Source organism: Ambystoma mexicanum, chromosome 11, assembly GCF_040938575.1.
Source record: "Ambystoma mexicanum isolate Mex_15411 chromosome 11, UKY_AmexF1_1, whole genome shotgun sequence".
NCBI lineage: Eukaryota > Metazoa > Chordata > Amphibia > Caudata > Ambystomatidae > Ambystoma > Ambystoma mexicanum.
This window is the reverse complement of record NC_090934.1, coordinates 869,692,908-869,712,668: the sequence shown is the minus strand read 5'-3', so window position 1 is coordinate 869,712,668 and position 19,761 is coordinate 869,692,908.

Here is a 19,761-nt window from a genome sequence, read left to right as displayed (position 1 = left end):
GAACTTGATATCCAGAAATCTAGTGGCACTGCAGTCCGCTCACACAGCTCCTGTATGTAGAACTGATAGTTCATACTACAGTGCCATCTACTGGCAGAAAGAGGATTTTTTAAAATAAAGAATTACAGTGAAAATCCAGCGTAAACTGTACGGATTTAAAAGTGAAATGTGCCGTATTGGCAAGAATTAAATGCGTACAAAGGCCTATTATGCCCCTTAAATGGAGGGCTGGGTGCAAGAATCATCAAAATGGCTGCAAAACCTCTGGGCGCGCCAAAACCAATGGAAGTTGCGCTTTGAAACCCGAAAAGATGGCTGCCAAATCTACTTTGCCTGTCATCAGTGGTGGAACGGAGACCTCACTGCTTAAACATGTCATTGGGCTGCCCACCAAGTAAAATGGAAACGGCATGAAAGGCAGTGCTTTACTGAAAGAAACCCGGAAATTGCTCTTAAATCCCTTTTTTCTTGGTTGCTGAAAATACAAAATGCCAGCCCAAAACATCACAAATCATCCAATATCTTTGCAGGGTATTACCCGTCACTCCAGTTAAGACATTATTATGAACATAAAATGTCAGGAAAAGCGGAATCTGTCATCAAAATATCCACAGTAAAAAGTGTGCTTGCCTGTGAAAATCTGTCAAAATATGGGCGCACTACCAGCGGCCGCCTGTATGACAGCTGTCATTAGTTGCATCAGAAGCTTAAACTTGTACCTTTGCAATCAAATGTCTGGAAATTAAGTGACCTGTTATCAAAACTAATATAGGTTGTAACTATTTAATCTCCATAGTTTAGAAGCTGGAATCAGAGTTCTAGCTGCTTGTTGGAAAAGTTCAAGTTTTATTTTAAACCAAGAAAAATGTAATAAATAGACAGTGAATGTAAGCTGAACTCAAAGTCACCAAACCAGTTCCCCCAGCCTCCCCCAACAAAAGGCATCCCTCCTGCTTCCCACCAAGGTCAGGAACTTACATCTTTGTGTTGATTAAATCAGAGGAGGTGATCTTGGGCTGCTACTTGAAGAGCACAATGGACCTTCCTTGGCAGAAAGGATATGCAGATTGTAAAGTTTCAAAGTGGCCTCTGCCAGAAGGTAGAGGGCAGAGATTGCTCTGGAGCTGCAAGATGGAGATGGAGGTGGGGACAGACAGTTTTGTTGATTCACAATGGACAGAAAGCATATTTTTAAAAAGACTGATAAAGGACTGTGCGAATTTGTGAAAATTATGGAATTAACCGCATTGTTAATGTGATTTTTTTGTGCACATTTTAAAAGGAGACAGAACAATGTGCGATGTTCTGGGGAGACACAGTGAAAATTCTGGTTTGGTAGCAAATGTATTTATGTCAGAAGCATGAAACTTCATATGATTATGCCCATATACAATGCGCACATATGTACACATTTTTGACAAAATAGATATTCTGTCCCCGACAAAAAGTATGAAAATCTGTCAAATCCAGACCCAAGATCTCATAGCAACGAGGCTTGGAAGAGGGTTTGCTTCCCAAAATATGTGATATATGTATGTTATTGGTATAAAGATTGTACACATGTAAAGATATATTATATCAAAAATAGATTTTATGTTCAAAAGGCAAAGGGGAGGATGTTCTGCATCGTAAAACCACATCATCATGATGACACCCTGTTTTCTCCTCCAATTATGGGAGAGAGCAGACTTTAGCGAATAGACCACCTAGGGGGTGCGCGTAGGATAGTTCAGCATACCCACCCCTTTATCAAATGCATAAATAGAGACAGCTGAGAATTTAGAAAGGACACAGATCCACCCACCATCCCGATCTGGCAAAGCACTCTGAAGGAGATCCATCCATACTCCTTGTTCCAGACACCAGAAACTTTGCAAGCAGAAAGGCTCAGAGCATAGCTGAACCACTTTCAGCTGGGCCTAACTTCCAGAACCCATCCCTCAACTTTAAAGGGAAACTAACGAAGCAGCCAGGCTGTGCTGCAACTGCTTGCCTGCCAAAGAATTATCTTCATATCCAGAAGGGCAGATTAAACCCAATCTGGTCCCGTGCTATGCTGTGCAGACCAGAGAGCCATTGCATATCCAGTCCAGTCGTGCTGTGCAGTGTAGACCAGAGCGCCTGGCTGTCCAGTTCTGCCGTGCGGTGTCCAGAGCGCCTTGCTGATCACTGAACCAGACCAGTCCGGTGTGCCCAGCAGTCTGTCCTAGAAAAAATCCCTGACCAGAATCCCTGACGGTTCCATTCCAAACATTGGAAGTGAGTATCCATAGTATAGGATTGTCACTAGCTTATGTACTGTCCATAGTCATCCCTATCAAAATCAAATCTATCTTATATTTAGAAACCTGCATTGTTAGAATTAATTTTGTCTTGCCTGAACTCTCTATCTCATCCTATAGTCCTTCTGTAATAATATTGTTAAAATCATCTTTGTGCTGATATATTTCATCTGAAGAAGGCAAGCATCTCGGCGGGCAAAAACCTGATCAGAGACGTCCTGGTCTGGTGGCTGTGCTGTCGTGTAGCAATTGCTTCTTCATAGTCCATCCCTAGTGTAAAGAAACCCTGTTTGTATTTTTAAAAAGCGCATCTTTGTTTTACACTATGCCTCTATCTGAGAAAAAACAACCTCCACGATTACCGCGCGCTGAAAAGTTTGCCGCAAATTTTTCGTTTTGCCAAAATCTATAACTTGTAAAATAGCTTTTTATTGCACCCGACCTCAAAATTCAGTTTTCATCTTGCTTATTACTCTCAAATCATTGCTAGTGTGTGTCTGAAACCATACAAAGCGGCTCCTATTAGAAATTTCCACAATTTCAAAGATTTAAACCATTTTTAGTGTTTTACTCATCCCATTCAAAGCCAACTTTAAAACCATTTTGACAGTGTTTCTCTCTTGTTTGCTGGGGGAAAATTGGGATTGATATATTTTGTTGAATTCTGCATTCCTGAAACTTGTGCTCTCTCTTTCTATTTCTTCATATTGCATATTGGGGGATTGAGGAGTGTGCAGGGGGAAATAGTAACCACACTGATATTTGATTTGAACATACCCAAAACATTATTTCTGTGCTGCATTGTTGGTGCTCATCATTACTCCTTGTGATTAAAGAGATTGTTTAGTGTGACATCACCCCATTGGTGATTATTGTATACCCATTAAAATAGTGTGATATATATTGTGAAATATATAAATAAATATTTTAACTTTGCAAACCAGCCTGCTTCCTGGTTCAGTGTGACCGGGGGGTTCCAAGAAAGGGGCGTGATATAAGTGATACATCGTTCAGAATAAAAGAACTTCTAGACACAAATAATTAATTAAGGATTTCAGTTGTGCATTACACGCTGGGCATTGACTTAGGTGAAGTGCCGGATTTAAATCACTTACAAGATTGGGGGCTCGTCCGGGATTTCTGAATTAGACATACCACTTGTGACAGTCTAATACAGTGTGCTAACTGACGGGGTACATAAACCCTGTTGGGCTACCACGCTGTGCTACACAGTGAAAAGCACCCCTCAATAGAAACACTCTAAGGATTTGGTCTGTTTTACAAAAATAAAATAAACTCCTGTACGTCAGAAAGGAAATTAATGTTTCCGGAATGGCGACCTTGGTAGAAATCAATATGGCAAAAGAATACCTACTGCACAAATTATTTGTCAGGGGTGAATGGTCAGAGCAGGATCAGAATGTGTGGTTGCAGGAAGTCAAAGAACAGGCCACTGCAACAGGATTAGACACATGGCAAGGTCAGGGTCCATTACATATGACACTGATTGAACTGTATATGGCCCCTAAGGTAAATGAAGAGCAAAGTAAGATTGCCAAAATAGCGGCATATCTGTACCTCCACATTGGAGCAATACAGGACAAATATGCCAAAAACCTAGAGCTGGCAAACAGGCAACTACAATCATTAGAAAAAGCCCAAACTGATCTGGACTCTGCAGAGCAAAGGCTACAAAAGAGCCATGAATCAGAAAATTAAACCAGGCAGTACCTGATAAAAATAAAAGAAGACATGGCTATCCTGCAGCAGGAGAAGGTAGAGCAGGATACCAAAGTACTGACCCTGCAGAAAGAGTTCCAAGAAAGTTTGGACTCTCTACTGCAGAGCCAGAAAAAGCTGGAACAGCAAATACATTTTAATAGGGCCTGCGCAGAGCAGGTAGTCACCCTGCAAAACCACCTAGACCAAGAAAAAGAAGAAAATAATAAATCAATTCTCAAAGACCTTTACACCCAGACAGAATTCGATGAGGAGCGCCAGAGAGCTGGTGCACTCCAAAAACAAAGGGACAACCAGGCTGCACAGAGGGATACTCTCCTTCACAGAAAGGGACACCTTAGGCCAGGAGGTCAGTTATTTAAAAGATAAGATGGAAGAAAATCACCTGGCCCTCCAGGGACTGGGTGAGCTCCAAAAAGATTACACAAAACTGTTAGAGCACTCCAGGAGGATGGAAGATGCTCTGGCAAAGAGTGACCAGGCCAGTAAGGACAGGACTCAGGAGGTAACCCTCCTGCAGCAAAAACTGGCCCAGTACTCTAAAATGACACAGGAAGCACAGAGAGACAATGAGGCTTTCTGTGAGAAAAATGACAGGCTCCACAGACAGGAACAACTGATAGAAACTAGCAAGGCCTTGATAGAAGAACAAAAAGGTCAAGTTCTTGCATGGCAACAGGGAGCAGGGGCTGAGAGAGATGAGGTCCGCTGGGAAAGGGAAATACCTGTCCATAACCTCAGGAATCCTAGTACCAGAGGCCTTCATCTCTTCCACTCCATGGACTCTGCCACCCCCATGTCCACTGGCGCACATGAGCCAAGGGCCACAGGGATGGCAGACTTCAATCCAAAGAGGAATATGGGGCTAATAGATCAGCACCTCCCAGGAATGGATGGGTGGGCATCTGTGTATGGGTTCCCAAGTGCTAGGGCCATATTCTCTGATCAGGGAGACTCCAATCAGGGGAGGGTCAGAGAAATTGATCCTCAAAAACACAATTTACCCAGAGACCAGATGGAAAGATTTAGTGGGGAACTCCATGTGAATAGGCCCACTAGGGCATCCTGAAAACCTCTGCCCAGCTAGGACAGTGTGGGGGGTGGTACTCAGCCAATCCTGGGAGCAAAGAGGAATCAGAAGACTCCTCTGAGCACCACAGGACTCAAGAAACTAGGCCCTCACATTCTGCCAGCCATTCCCAGGCTCGCAGAATTCGGGAGAGCCTAGAAGACCAGACAGGCACCTCTGGGAGCAGTGCCTCTGAGTCAGAGGATGAGTGGACCAGGGTAACCCAAACCAAAAAAGCCAACAGGGTCAGGAGGGCCTTGCTCAAGGATCCCCTAAAACAAATAAAAGCCATCTTGACCTCCCAGTGCAAGTTCAAATTGGCCGTAAAAGGCTGAAAATCCCAGCTGTTCCACTGCTTTTGTTTTAACGAAGTTTGCTCCAAAGGCAAAGGAAGAAACAGACTTTGAAAAGTTCTTTGTAAAAATCAATTTCCTTTTTGATTCATACAAATAAATAATAAAAAAGGGAAAAAAAAGCCATTAGAAGCGCCATCACGCCCTTTCATAAGAATGCAAAATATTCGGTTTGGGAGCACCTTGAGCTATTTGAAGAAATGATGGAAACTTTCCATTTGAAGGACATCCAAAACTGTATTCAATGTGTAAAGTGGACCTTTTCTCCAGAGTACGCCAGCTTCTTTGCGGGGCGGAGGATCAGAATCATTCCAGATGGTCCACCTATAGGGAGGCCATCTTGAAACACTTTTCTATTCACCGGAATCCTCAGGAGGCTCGCAAGGCGGCCAATAACTTGCAAGAAGTTATTGGGAAGATCAGGCCCCACCAGAATTCGTGCAAGAGTTAAAGCGTGCCTTTGCGCAGACCACTAGAAGGGTGCGCACTGACAGCAAAGAGTTTGTAAATACTTTCTTCCACGCTATCCCACTCCTATAGTCCAGAAAGATGAGTATATCATGACCCAGCTAGTGATGGACTTTCACGAAAAAAGATCACTAGACTGGGTCATCGAACAAGCCACGCGCATTTATGAGGTGCAAAAGCCAGTGGAAAATAAAAATAATCCCAAAAGCCCCAAAGCAACCAGCACCCCTGCTGCTCCTAAAGTGGCGGATGTGAAGGTTGCCCCCATTTTAGATTTAGAGATGGGGGGGGGCCTAAAAACCTGAACACACAGAATCAATGAAACCCCAAACCCAGAAGGCGCTCAGGCCAATCACAGAGAGGGAGCCAGGGAGGTAATCCCACAAATGTGACCCCTAACTCCCCTGACTACATCAGCCCACGCTACAAGGGCAATAGACCCATTGTGGGTTATGTGTGGACTCCTCCAGCCCAAAGGGGGGGTCCAACCAGACAGCAGCTAACCCAGGGAACTTCCCTCAAAACTTCCCCCAGGAGGGGAGTAATCCCCCAAATACTGGACAAAATGTCTTTCCTAGATACCCGCCAAATTTCAACCCCCAAAACAATTCATCCTTCTTTCACCACTTTCCTGAGCCCAGACAGCCCAATCCAGGAGAGGGGAGGCCAAGGGTGGAGGGGTACCCAAATTTTCCTAACCCGGGGTATTTTAGGAGAAGGGATAGCTACCCTTCCCAGGATCAACCCAGGGTAGAAATGAGGACCCCGTACCAGCCAGAGCGGGTGTCCCTACTAGAGCGCCAGGTCCAAAACATGGCACAAGATCTGGGTCGCATGCTGACGGCTCAACAGAACCCTCAGATGAGCATGGCGGTGCAGAATGCCACAAAACCAGGACCTGGTGCTCCAGAGCAATGACGGGGGAAGAACCCCGACAATCCACCGGTTCCCAAGGAGGAGGCACAAGGGGAAGGGGGTGTAAAGCCTTGGAAGACGCTTCCTTCCCCACTTGTAAAAAGCCCCTGGAAACCCAGGAACCAGAACCAAACTCTCCTGCCCCCAACAATCTGCAACCCAAGGAACAGAGGAGGGGTAGGAGAAATAAAGAGCCCAAAAAGACCCATCTTGAGGAGGAGGTCCAAGTCTTCCAGTTTAAAGGAGAGGGATCCTCAGAGGATCCTGAGGAAAGGATCTTCTCCTTCAGAGAAGGGGGAACTCTTCCCAAAGAAAAATGGGTCCCAAAGGATTCAAATCCAGACTGGGTAGATGTGCGGACTGAGTTAGCACCGCCCCTCATCAAACGCCAGAATCATCAGCATGAAAATCCCCTGGTTCAAACCCATCCTGGTGACTGCCTCCAAAAAGGGGGGGTAGCCCAGAATCAGAACCAGGGGAACCCAAAACTTCCCCCATATCTAGCTGTCACCTTTTTCTTTAAGATTCCCAAGACTCCTAACAGAATTCTGCCCAAATCACCTCTCTATCAGTGTCCAAAACCAAGAAATGAACCCACCAGTTGTCAAAAAATGTGCATTATTTTTGCTCCCTTGAGGAACAGGAGGGAAAATTCTATGCCCCGGTCCAAATATAGGGGCAGCGTACAATTCTGGCACTGGTGGACATTGGATCCCAAGCTCCCCTTCTGTCAAAAAGGGCCTTTGACCAACTGAATTCGGGAAGGGGGAGAAATACCAAATTCCTCTCACCCCGCTTCCTGGACAACTTCAAAATTTCGACAGGAAGGAAATTCCCGTTGAGGGGACTGTGGATTTGGACATTAAAATTGGGCGACATAAGGTGAAGCACCCGAACATAGTTGTGACTCCAGAGGGCACCCCTGCGAAGGTTGTCACTCCTAATAGATTGTGTGAACAAGGCCCTTTGGACCCAGACTAGCCGACCAATAAAATTAAAACAGAGTATCAACCATGTTAGTTTAAACGGCACATGCCACATGGTTGAACAAAAACCTGACCAAATAGAATTTCACTTTCAGAATAATCAAATCCCAGACGTGACAGTAATTGCAGTAGGACAACAAACTGCTGATGGGGAGTCCTCTCTATTTGTGAAAATCAACCTTAGTTCCAGTTTAAGGTGGCATTCCACACCGAAAGGAAACACTCTGAAATTCTTTCCAAATTCACAATCAGAAAATCCCACTCCTATAGTCCAGAAAGATGAGAAATCAGCTCAAAGCTTGGCTGATATTCAGAAAATTGGAGAGCAGTTGTTCATCCCTAATCAGTTTAATGAAGTGAAGGACTCTGTTCTCGTCCGAGTGTGTGTGAACAACGGTAAGTGCTTCATCAGCGAAGCCATGTTCCGCAAACTCCCAAAAGATCCAGCCATTGCCACATTTAAACTGGTAGAGAAATGGGAAATGGACCTGGAAACAGCCAATTCCAAACATCTCCTGCATAGCAGGTGTATGCTCAGAATTTCCATAGGCAACAAGAGCATAGTCTATAATTGGTGGGTCGTGCGAGATGTCCCTGCCGCATTTTACTTAGGCAGTGACATTGTCAATAGCTTTGCCATTATTTTGGACCTAATAAACTTCAAAGCCTGGTCCCGATTAGCGGGTAAGCCCATGGACTTTGATGACCCAGAGAAAGCATTTAGGTGTCAGCTCAACTGCTGCCTTATGCAGTTGAAATTCAGATTGGAGAGTAAGTCACCATCCCAGAACGGACCGACAATTCTCACTGGAAGTGAAAGTTAAGAGGACAGAAACTGAAAAACCCTGACGCCTATGTTCAGCTTAATGCTCATTTATAACAGCAAGAGTTGGGGGTAAACCCAACACCACTAGTCAACATAGAACACAATACCATTCCAATAGAGGTGGATAACAGCGACTTAAAGAGTATCACTCTGGCTGCAGGCACCATTATTGGAATGGCGGTTGATGACCGACATTTTTCCATAGATTTAGGTAATGAACTGTTAGGACTAATCCCCAAGGACTGTTTTGACAGTGATAGTGATGACAACACAACACCAGACAAGATCTTTACCTGGCATGGGGGGAATTTCCTGGTGTATACTTCCTGCCCTTATGGTAAGGAAGATGTGACCTGCGACTTCAGGAGGGATGAGATGATCTTCCAAGTCCACGAGGATTGCCTTCCCCACCTGAAGCCACCAGTCCAAATCAACACTTTGACCAGGGACATCTCCACCCAGCTGGAGGAGTTCCGCTGAGATACCAAAACTGGAAGTCTTTCCAGGCTTCAGGCAGATGGTTGAAGAGAGAGTCAACCTAGCTGATACCTGTGAGACTCTGGAGCAAAGGCAACAATTGAAACAAGTTTTCTTAGATTTTCAGGATATCTTTGCTGTGGACTCATATGACTGTGGTCGCACTGACATCCACACAACATCAATCCCCACGGACCCTGGCATGACTCCAGTGTTTGTGAAGCAATATTGCTTGCCTCTCGCATCAATGAAGTCCCTTACTGAAATAATTACTAGCCTGAGTCCTGTGGGATAATTCGTCCAGTCCACAGCACCTTCAATAATCCGGTGCTGGGGATTTTGAAGCCAAATGGCCAGTGGAGGCTCTGTGCTGACCTTAGGGAGCTCAACAAACGGGTCCATACTTCCCGATGCCCTCTTCCCTACATTGACCAAGGGCTGGCCCAGGTCCAGGGGTCAAGGGTATTCACTGCCCTTGACCTGACCAATGGGTACTGGACTGTACCTGTCAGTAGGGAGGACCAATACAAGCTGGCTTTTACTTTCGGGGGGCAGCAATACACCTGGACCCGGACTCCCTTCGGATACATCAACTCCGGCAATGAATTTACCAATTTTCTACACAAGGCCATGCCCAACCTGGGTCAAAGGGGTAACCTGGCCTATGTAGATGATGTTCTAGTGAAAAGCTCAACTGTGGAGAAACAAATAGCAGAGATCCGTTATGTTCTGACCCAGTGGAGGGCTGCCGGAGCAAAACTCTCCTTTCAAAAGGCACAGTGGTGCAGAACCTTTGTCAATTTCTTGGGGCATGAGATTACTCCTCAGGGTCTCTGTTCCCAGGAAAAGAAAGTGGAAGCCCTTCAGAAAATAAAAGACCCCACCACTATGCGGGAACTAAGGAGCCTCCTTGGACTGACTAATTACAGCAGAAAGTTCATTGAGGATTACGCAGAGATCACAAGACCCCTGATCCATCTTTTGAAGGGGGGGTCAAGTGGGAGTGTGGTCCAGAACAAGCCGAGGCAGTAAGACAACTCAATAGAAGCCTCTCATAAGCGCCTTGCCTAGTTTATCCTGTCAAAAACAAGGAGTTCTTCTTGGAGACAGGCTTCTCAAATACATTCTTGACTGCAGTATTATATCAAAAGCATGACAAGGTCAATAAAGTAATCTCCTATGCGAGTAAAACTTTATCCTCTGTGGAGGAAACATTTAACGATTGTGAGAAGGCACTCCTGGTAACGGTGTGGGCATTGAAGAATTACCACCTGTTTATCCAGGGGGAACACATCATAGTGGAGGCTCCACACCAGCCTCTGCAATATACCCAAATTGACAGAATCCGGGCCGGAAATGTGAGTAATTCCCGAATTATTTCCTGGATTCTGTCAATGCAAGGCTTTCCTGTGGAGGTCAGATATGGCCAAAACAAGAAGATTCCCCTCACGCAAGGTCTGGCTGGCTTGCATGATTGTGCGAGAGAAAACTGTCTCGAGGACGAAAATCTTAAAATCAAGGACAACATGGAGGCATACCTCAATTACCCACACAAAGTCTATGAAGAAGACCAGTGTGAGGGAATGCCCACTGTCTATGTGGATGGATGCTCTTACCATGTTAACAACGGGGAAAAAGAATGTGTGGCCGGCGTAGGGAATGCATGGGTGAATGATGCCCCAGAACCCTGTGCTGGGTACAAGATTGGTCCCCGAAGTAGTCAAGTGACAGAGTTGATGGCTATGCCTCAAGCCATCCTCACTGCTGTCCAACACCAACTCCACGAACTGGTCATAATCACTGATTTGGATTATGTTAGGAATGGGTTTGTGGAGTACCTGGTTAACTGGAAAACCAGAGGCATGCTATGTGCTAACAACAAACCATTGAAACATGGAAAATTAATCCAAAATACTGATGATCTGGTCACCTCGAATGGGATGACCATCTACTGGAAAAAAGATCAAGGGTCATTCTAAAGTAGAGGGACCAGACAAAACTGGAAATGACCTAGCTGATCAGCTGGCCAAAACCAGAGCCATTCAAGGGCCTCTACTTGAGATCGAGTCCCTGTTGGGGGAAATCCAGGTCACTGCTATCACTAGGCCCCAGACAAATGCTCACAATGAACTCCCAACTGCACAATGGAGTAAGAAGAGCCCAGATGCTGATTTGATTACGGCTCTAAAAGGGGATCCAATAATTGGTAAGTTTTATCAATACATTGAGGACCCTGAGAATTTTCCCCTGACGGATAGTGATTACATAGGGAAAGAGGACCTCAGAGTGTTGATGAAATGTCCAAAAATGTTCCGAATCCAAGACGGTTTGTTGGTGAGGAGATCCCTAGCTGGCCATGATCAGTGGGTGGTGCCTACCTCATCCCGAAGCCTGATGCTAAGTCAGGCCCATGATGCAGCCACAGCCAGTCATAGGGAGCTTTATACGACACTTGAAATCTTAAGAGAGGTTGCATACCTGCCACACATGGGGCAGGACCTCGACCTATACTTGAAGGGGTGTCTTGTGTGTGCACAGTTTCAGCCAACATCCGTCACACACCGTGCTCCCCTCCAAAAGATGGGCATGACACTGCCTTGGTCAGATTTACCAGTCGATTTTATCGGGCCTGTGATTCGCTCCTCTAGGGGGAACAAGTACATGTTGCCCGTGACATGCTTGTTCACTAAATGGGTGGAATGTCTCAAATTGCAAGGCAGCAACAGCAGCTGCCCTGATGATCAACCACATCTTCTCGCGTTTTGGACTACCCCAAAGGATCGCGTCAGAGTGAGGTAGCCACGTCACTAGCGAAGTAATGACAAAGATGTGGGAGATACTTGGGGTCAAAAGGAAACTACACATTGCCTACCGGCTAGCCTCTAGTGGTGGAGTTGAGAGATACAACAAGACAATTGTGAACATATTAAAAAAGTTTGTGGCAGACTCTGGTCCAAGTTGGGACATTCGATTACCTCTTGTCCTGATGGCGATCAGATCAACCCCTTCTTCTGCAACAAAAACGTTGCTGTTTGAGCTGATGACTGGACAAAGGATGGTGCTTCCCCAGCATTTGCTCTACAGAACCCAAGAGCAGAACTTGATAAATGCCTCCACAACTCATGAGTATGTTGAAAATCTGAGAATACACCATCAACATGCTTTTGTCTATGCTCAGCGAAATCTAGAAAGATCTAATCTGAGAAAACACCATCAACATGCTTTTGTCTATGCTCAGCGAAATCTAGAAAGATCTGCAGACAATATGAAGACCCACTATGACCTCAAGACAACTAGAAAAGAATACCAAGTAGGAGACCGGGTCTACTTATACAATTTCCAAAGGAACCAGGCCAAACAGCGCAAATTTCTTCCTGGCTGGGTGGGTCCTTGTGAAACTGTAGGCAAAATCTCACCAGTCGCCTACAAAATCTGTCTCCCCAAAGGCAGTTTGGCAGAAGGGGAAAATAAGTGGGTCCACATCAACCAACTGAAGTGTTGCAATCCTAGGCACACTCTGCAGCAACTAGAGGATTCATCTGGAAACCCAGAGGGGGACATTCCAGATCCCTAGAAATTCCAACTATAAAACTATTCTATCTGTTGAAAATCAGTAATAATTGCAAACAGAAAAGATTGTCATTATATGTCAAATGTATGTGTCTGCCCCACTACATGAATAGTGGTGGGGAAATGTCTACAAATATGCTCTGTTTTGTCATTGGTAGAATCAAACCATGGATGCTAAGCACCAAGGAGGACCACTCGGGGACCAGGAGGAAAGACCCAAGGGGCCCGGGGTATCGCTCCATGCACTCAGCCGGAACCGGCGAGGAGAACCTGTCGATCCACCACTGATGGGAGAAGCAGATGAATTTTTCCACTTGGACCCAAAAGAAAAATTGGACATCCCAATCTCCCGACTTCCCCTTGATGGGCGGTCAAAATTCAAGTGCGAGGGGGGGCTTTGTGGGATGTTTAACCCACTAGGCTCTGTCCTGCGACATCCCTGTGTGCTGATGGTGCAAGAATCATCAAAATGGCCGCAAAAACTCTGGGCGCGCCAAAACCCATGGAAGTTGCGCTTTGAAACCCGAAAAGATGGCTGCCAAATCTACTTTGCCTGTTGTCAGTGGTGGAACGGAGACGCAACTGCTGAAACATGTCATTGGGCTGCCCACCAAGTAAAAATGGAAACTGCATGAAAGGCGGTGCTTTACTGAAAGAAACCCAGAAATTGCTCTTAAATCCCCTTTTTCTTGGTTGCTGAAAGTACAAAATGCCGGCCCAAAACATCACAAAACATCCAATATATTTGGGGGGTGTTACCCGTCACTCCAGTTAAGACATTTTTATGAACATACAATGTCAGGAAAAGCGGAATCTGTCATCAAAATATCCACAGTAAAAAGTGTGCTTGCCTGTGAAAATCTGTCAAAATATGGGCGCAGTACCAGCGGCCGCCTGTATGACAGCTGTCATTAGTAGCATCAGAAGCTTAAACTTGACCATTGAAATCAAATGTCTGGAAATTAAGTGACCTGTTATCAAAAGTAATCTAGGTTGTAACTATTTAATCTCCATGGTTTAGAAGCTGGAATCAGAGTTCTAGCTGCTTGCTGGAAAATTGCAAGTTTTATTTTAAACCAAGAAAAATGTAATAAATTGAGAGTGAACGTAAGCTGAACTCAAAGTCACCAAACCAGTTCCCCCACGCTTCCCCCAACAAAAGGCATCCCTCCTGCTTCCCACCAAGGCCAGGAACTTACACCTTTGTGTTGATTAAATCAGAGGAGGAGATCTTGGGCTGCTACTGGAAGAGCACAATGGAACTTTCTTGGCTGAAAGGATATGCAGATTGTAAAGTGTGAAAGTGGCCTCTGCCAGAAGGTAGAGGGCGAAGATTGCTCTGGAGCTGCAAGATGGAGATGGAGGCGGGGACAGACAGTTTTGTTGATTCACAATGGACAGAAAGCATATTTTTTTAAAAGACTGATAAAGGACTGTGAGAATTTGTGAAAATTATGGAATTAACCGCATTGTTAATGTGATTTTTTTTTGTGCACATTTTAAAAGGAGCCAGAACTCTGCGATGTTCTGGGGAGACACAGTGAAAATTCTGGTTTTGTAGAAAATGTATTTATGTCAGAAGCATGAAACTTCATACGATTATGCCCATATACAATGTGCATATATGTACACATTTTTTGACAAAATAGATATTGTGTCCCCGACAAAAAGTGTGAAAATCTGTCAAATCCTGACCCAAGATCTCAGAGCATCGAGGCTTGGAAGAGGGTTTGCTCCACAAAATATGTGATCTTTGTATGTTATTGGTATAAAGATTGTACACATGTAAAGATGTATTATATCAAAAATAGATTTTATGTTCAAAAGGCAAAGGGGAGGATGTTCTGCATCGTAAAACCACATCATCATGATGACACCCTGTTTTCTTCTCCAATCAAGGGAGAGAGCAGACTTTAGCCAATAGACCACCTTGGGGGTGCACCTAGGATAATTCAGCATACCCACGCCTTTATCAAATGCATATATAGAGACAGCTGAGAACTTAGAAAGGACACAGATCCACCCACCATCCCGATTTGGCGAAGCACTCTGAAGGAGATCCATCCATACTCCTTGTTCCAGACTCCAGAAACGTTGCAAGCAGAAAGGCTCAGAGCATAGCTGAACCACTTTCAGCTGGGCCTAACTTCCAGAACCCATCCCTCAACTTAAAGGGGAAACCAAAGAAGCAGCCAGGCTGTGCTGTAACTGCTTGCCTGCCAAAGAATTATCTTCATATCCAGAAGGGCAGATTAAACCCAATCTGGTGCCATGCCATGCTGTGCAGACCAGAGAGCCATTGCAGATGCAGTCCAGTCGTGCTGTGAAGTGTAGACCAGAGCGCCCTGCTGTCCAGTTCTGCCATGCGGTGTCCAGAGCGCTTTGCTGATCGCTGAAACAGACCAGTCCGGTGTGTCCAGCAGTCTGTCCTAGAAAGAATCCCTGACCAGAACCAGAATCCCTGACGGTTCCATTCCAAACATTGGTAGTGAGTATCCATAGTATAGGATTGTCACTAGCTTATGTACTGTCCATAGTCATCCCTATCCAAATCAAATCCATCTTATATTTAGAAACCTGCATTGTTAGAATGTATTTGTCTTGCCTGAACTCTCTAGCTCATCCTATAGTCCTTCTATAATAATATTGTTAAAATCATCTTTGCGCTGATATATTTCATCTGAAGAAGGCAAGCGTCTCGGCGGGCAAAAACCTGATCATAGACGTCCTGGTCTGGTGGCTGTGCTGTCGTGTAGCAATTGCTTATTCATAGTCCACCCCTAGTGTAAAGAAACCCTATTTGTATTTTTAAAAAGCGCATCCTTGTTTTACAATTTGCCTCTATCTGAAAAAAACCGACCTCTACGAAAACGTCCATAACTTCTTAAATTTTATGCTAGAAACGAAATTTAAGTGTCTACTTGTAGTTAACATCCTAAGCTTTCTAAAGAACCCAAAACCTCATAGTTTTTCTGCAATCGCGATTACCGCGCATGGAAAAGTTAGCTGCACATTTTTCATTTGGCCAAAATCTATAACGTGTAAAATAGCTTTTAATTGCACCTGACCTCAAAATTCAGTTTTCATCTTGCTTATTACTCTCAAATCATTGCTAGTGTTTGTTTGAAACCATACAAAGTGGCTCCTATTGAATTTCCACAATTTCAAAGATTTAAACCATTTTTAGTGTTTTACCCATCCCATTCAAAGCCAACTTTAAAATCATTTTGACAGTTTGCCAATCATTCCTGTTTCTCTCTTGTGTCATTCCTGTTTGCTGGGGGAAAATTGGGATTGATATATTTTGTTGAATTCTGCATTCCTGAATCCTGTGCTCTCTCTTTCTATTTCTTCATATTGCATGTTGGGGGGATTGAGGAGTGTGCAGGGGGAAATAGTAACCACACTGATATTTGATTTGAAAATACCCAAAAGCATTATTTCTGTGCTGCATTGTTGGTGCTCATCATTAGTCCTTGTGATTAAAGAGATTGTTTAGTGTGACATCACCTCATTGGTGATTATTGTATGCCCATTAAAAATAGTGTGATATATATTGTTGAATACATAAATAAATATTTTAACTTTGCAAACCAGCCTGCTTCCTGGTTCAGTGTGACCGGGTTCCAAGAGAGGGGCGTGATATAAGTGATACATTGTTCAGAATAAAAGATCTTATAGACACAAATAATGAATTAAGGATTTCAGTTGTGCATTACACGCTAGGCATTGACTTAGGTGAAGTGCCGGATTGAAATCACTTACAAGATGAAAGGATCAAGGAGAAAGAACTGTCAAGGGAAAAGAATGAAAATAAACAGCCATCTATAAACTGCAAAGAGAAACACCTTGAGGGTAAAAAAACTGTGCTTGTACTCCTCGAGCAGAGGAGAATCTCTATACACCGCTAGACAAATTAGCGGGATAGGCAAAGTCTTGGGAGAAAAAAGGCTATAGGGGCGGCGCTATAACTTTATTATTATTAGGTCATCTTTACCTCCGATATCAGCCAGTGTTTCCTAAACACTGCATCAGGGTGAGACCCTGGGTTGCTCAACGTTGTCTTGCTTACAAGACTAAACCGTTGCCTTTGAGCTCACCTTGTCCCTGCCAACATTTTTAATATTGGCTCGTTTAATGACATATTGGGGCAAATAGAAAGGGAAAACACACCACCCTTTAAGGACTGGAACTGGTGTTGCTGAGCAGGCAAACCCCATGCACACACCATGCCCCACAGCACGTGCACATCATTAGGGAAATTAGTGGATATTTCTCCCTGCAGCTAGTCAAGAGAAAAAACTCAGTAACCCAAAACACACACGGTACAATCCTTCTAGTCTTCATCTATCCCCCTTTTGGGGGTCTTTCCCTTTTCTGGGCAAAGAAGGGTACCATGACTGTCTAATATTTTAACGCCTTATGAAGGTGTGTAGAGTAGAGATCACCAATTATTTGTATAAGGAAATAGGGACTGAGCTGGCAATTGTTATTGTGAAAGAAATGCCTAAGGAAAAAGGACTGAGTTGTTCTGTACTAACTAAACTATGGGCTGACAGAATTTTACTAAAAGACTCAGGTTAGCTCATGAGTGATGGCTAGAGAGGAAAGTAGGCCCCCTTATAGGTCTGTTAACGACCCTCGAAAACACTCATTTCTTTGAAGTATTAAATAAATAAACATAACAATAAATATAAAATACAAACTAAAACCCCTAGAAAGTGGCGTTACGTCCCAACAGGGGTCCGAAATCAGGCCACTTATAAAAAGCTGATGCTTACTGAGCCATTCGGGCTACTGCCAACAGGAACGTTAATGTGCTTCACGCACAGCTTAAAATATTGTTTAGCAAAAGAGTACACTTAGCAAGTGTACCTCAAACTGCACACCCTAGCAGGGTGTGGCAACCAGCAGTACACGAGGGGCAACCTCGTAGAAGAATACAGGCAATGCCTGCCACTGAGCAGGTTATGGCACACCTAAAGGTAATCACCAACGCCATATGCAGCACTCAATCAAAGTTGCCGAATTTAAGCGAGGAGTACACTGAGCAAGCGTACATCAAACTGCTCACACTAGCAGGGTGTGGCAACCAGCAGTACACGAGGAGGCAATCTTGCAGTCGAACACAGGCAAAGCCTGCCACTGAGCAGGATATGGCACACCTACAGTGAAGGTAATCACCAACGCCATATGCAGCACTCAAACAAAGCTGCAGACTGGCAGTGCATTAGGCTCCTGAGCGGGCAGCTGGTATTTTAATTTATTTCATAGCGGTATTCAAACCCCTGTTCCTCTGCATGGTCTTTCTTAAAAGACATGCACATTGCCGATGAGCCACTGCAGCCAAGTAACCCCAAACCAAATATAACAAAATAAAATTCTTATTAAAATATGAAATTAAAATATAATTTCCTTTTAAAACATATATAAATAAATATGTACGAAATATGAGGGGAAACAAACCCAGGTCTTTCTGCCTGGTAACCATGCCGCTCAATCATTGATCTAATCTGCTTCTGTAGTGAAGCAGAAGCTTTGCTACATAACAAAACTATTTGCTTGAAAACACACAGGGCTCATGCATGCCAGGTCCGAAGCAGAAGCTTCTTTCAGACCGGCGCGCACCATAAAGAGCAGGCAAGCCCACTACAGCACCTGGTATTTCCAGGTGTTTCAAAAATAATAATAAACACATAGACTCATGTGCGCCGGTTCTGAAGCTTTAGCAGCTTCCTTCATACCGGCGCGTAATCGACCACAGGGCAGGCAAGCCCTCTGCAGCAACTGGAACTCCCAGGCATTTAAAATAAACAAACACTGAGGTCCGTGCACGCCGGGTTTGAAGCTTTAGCAGCTTCCTTCATACCGGCGCGCAACCAGAATAATCACAGAGAAGCAATGCTTACCTCAACAAAACAACTGTTTACATAGACCATTAGAGACCAGAAACAGATTTAGTAGGCCAGTAGCAAGTGACAGAAGGAACGTGAGGATGGGAAATTTAAGAGAGGAATGCGGAACGATCACAGGGAAGGCAAGCCCTCCCAGGCGACCTCTTAAGAAAACAGTACACGCTCACTAGAAGTGCTAATATAACGCACTTAATAGCCAGAGGGAAACAAGCACAAGCGTTATACACAAACACATTAATTAAAGCAACGGCGGGCCGCACGCGGCCTCCCTGATACAGTGCTAAAGCAGAACACTTATACAACAAAGGATATTAAATACATATACATTTACGCAATTTACAGCCTTAATGTACTAATAAGGCCTAGTACTACTGACTAACATGCAAGACACAACACAAGGAGTGACTTAGCTGTGCTGTCAGCAGCAAAGAAAGAGGAGTTGGGATTGGAGTAAAGGACTTATATAGAGGAGGGTCCCTGCTCATTGGTCTCTTGCAGGGCATGACCTGTCCTCCATGATGGATTGGGGAGTTCCCCCTTACATTGACATGAACTCTGTTTAGTTATGTTTCAGACTTTGGGCCTCATTACAACTCAGGCGTTAAGGGTTAACGCCACCGTTAACCCTTAACGCCTGATTCTGATTTTAACGCCTGCTTTTAGCAGGCGTTAAAATCCATGGCGCTAACCTGCCATGGTGCTAATTACGCCGCCGTAATTTACGGCGGCGTAATTAGCGCCTTCCCCACTCCCATTATGCCCTATGGGGCAAAAATGGGAATGGGGAAGGGAAAATGGGAAATGGGGATTTACCGCCCCACTCACCTTGGAATGGGGCGGTAAATCCGCCATCCACCATGGTGTAAACGGAGTTTACACCATGGTGGTAAAGTTGGTGCACTTAGCACCAAGGTTGTAATGAGGCCCTTTGTTTGTAAAAGTTTTTTCTTTGCTGCTGTGGTTTCAGAGTAAAGATTGTAATGCATAATATGTGCCTCCTCTCTTGACATAGAATTGATGTACAGAAGCTTCGGGAAAGAAATGGCACAAGTTTTAAACTATTATTTAGAAATGTTCCTTTGAGTGGGGTTCAACTGCCAGCTCTGCCCCCACCTCCAAACTCCACCCCAAGCCCATCCGCTGTGGTATTCCCACACCAA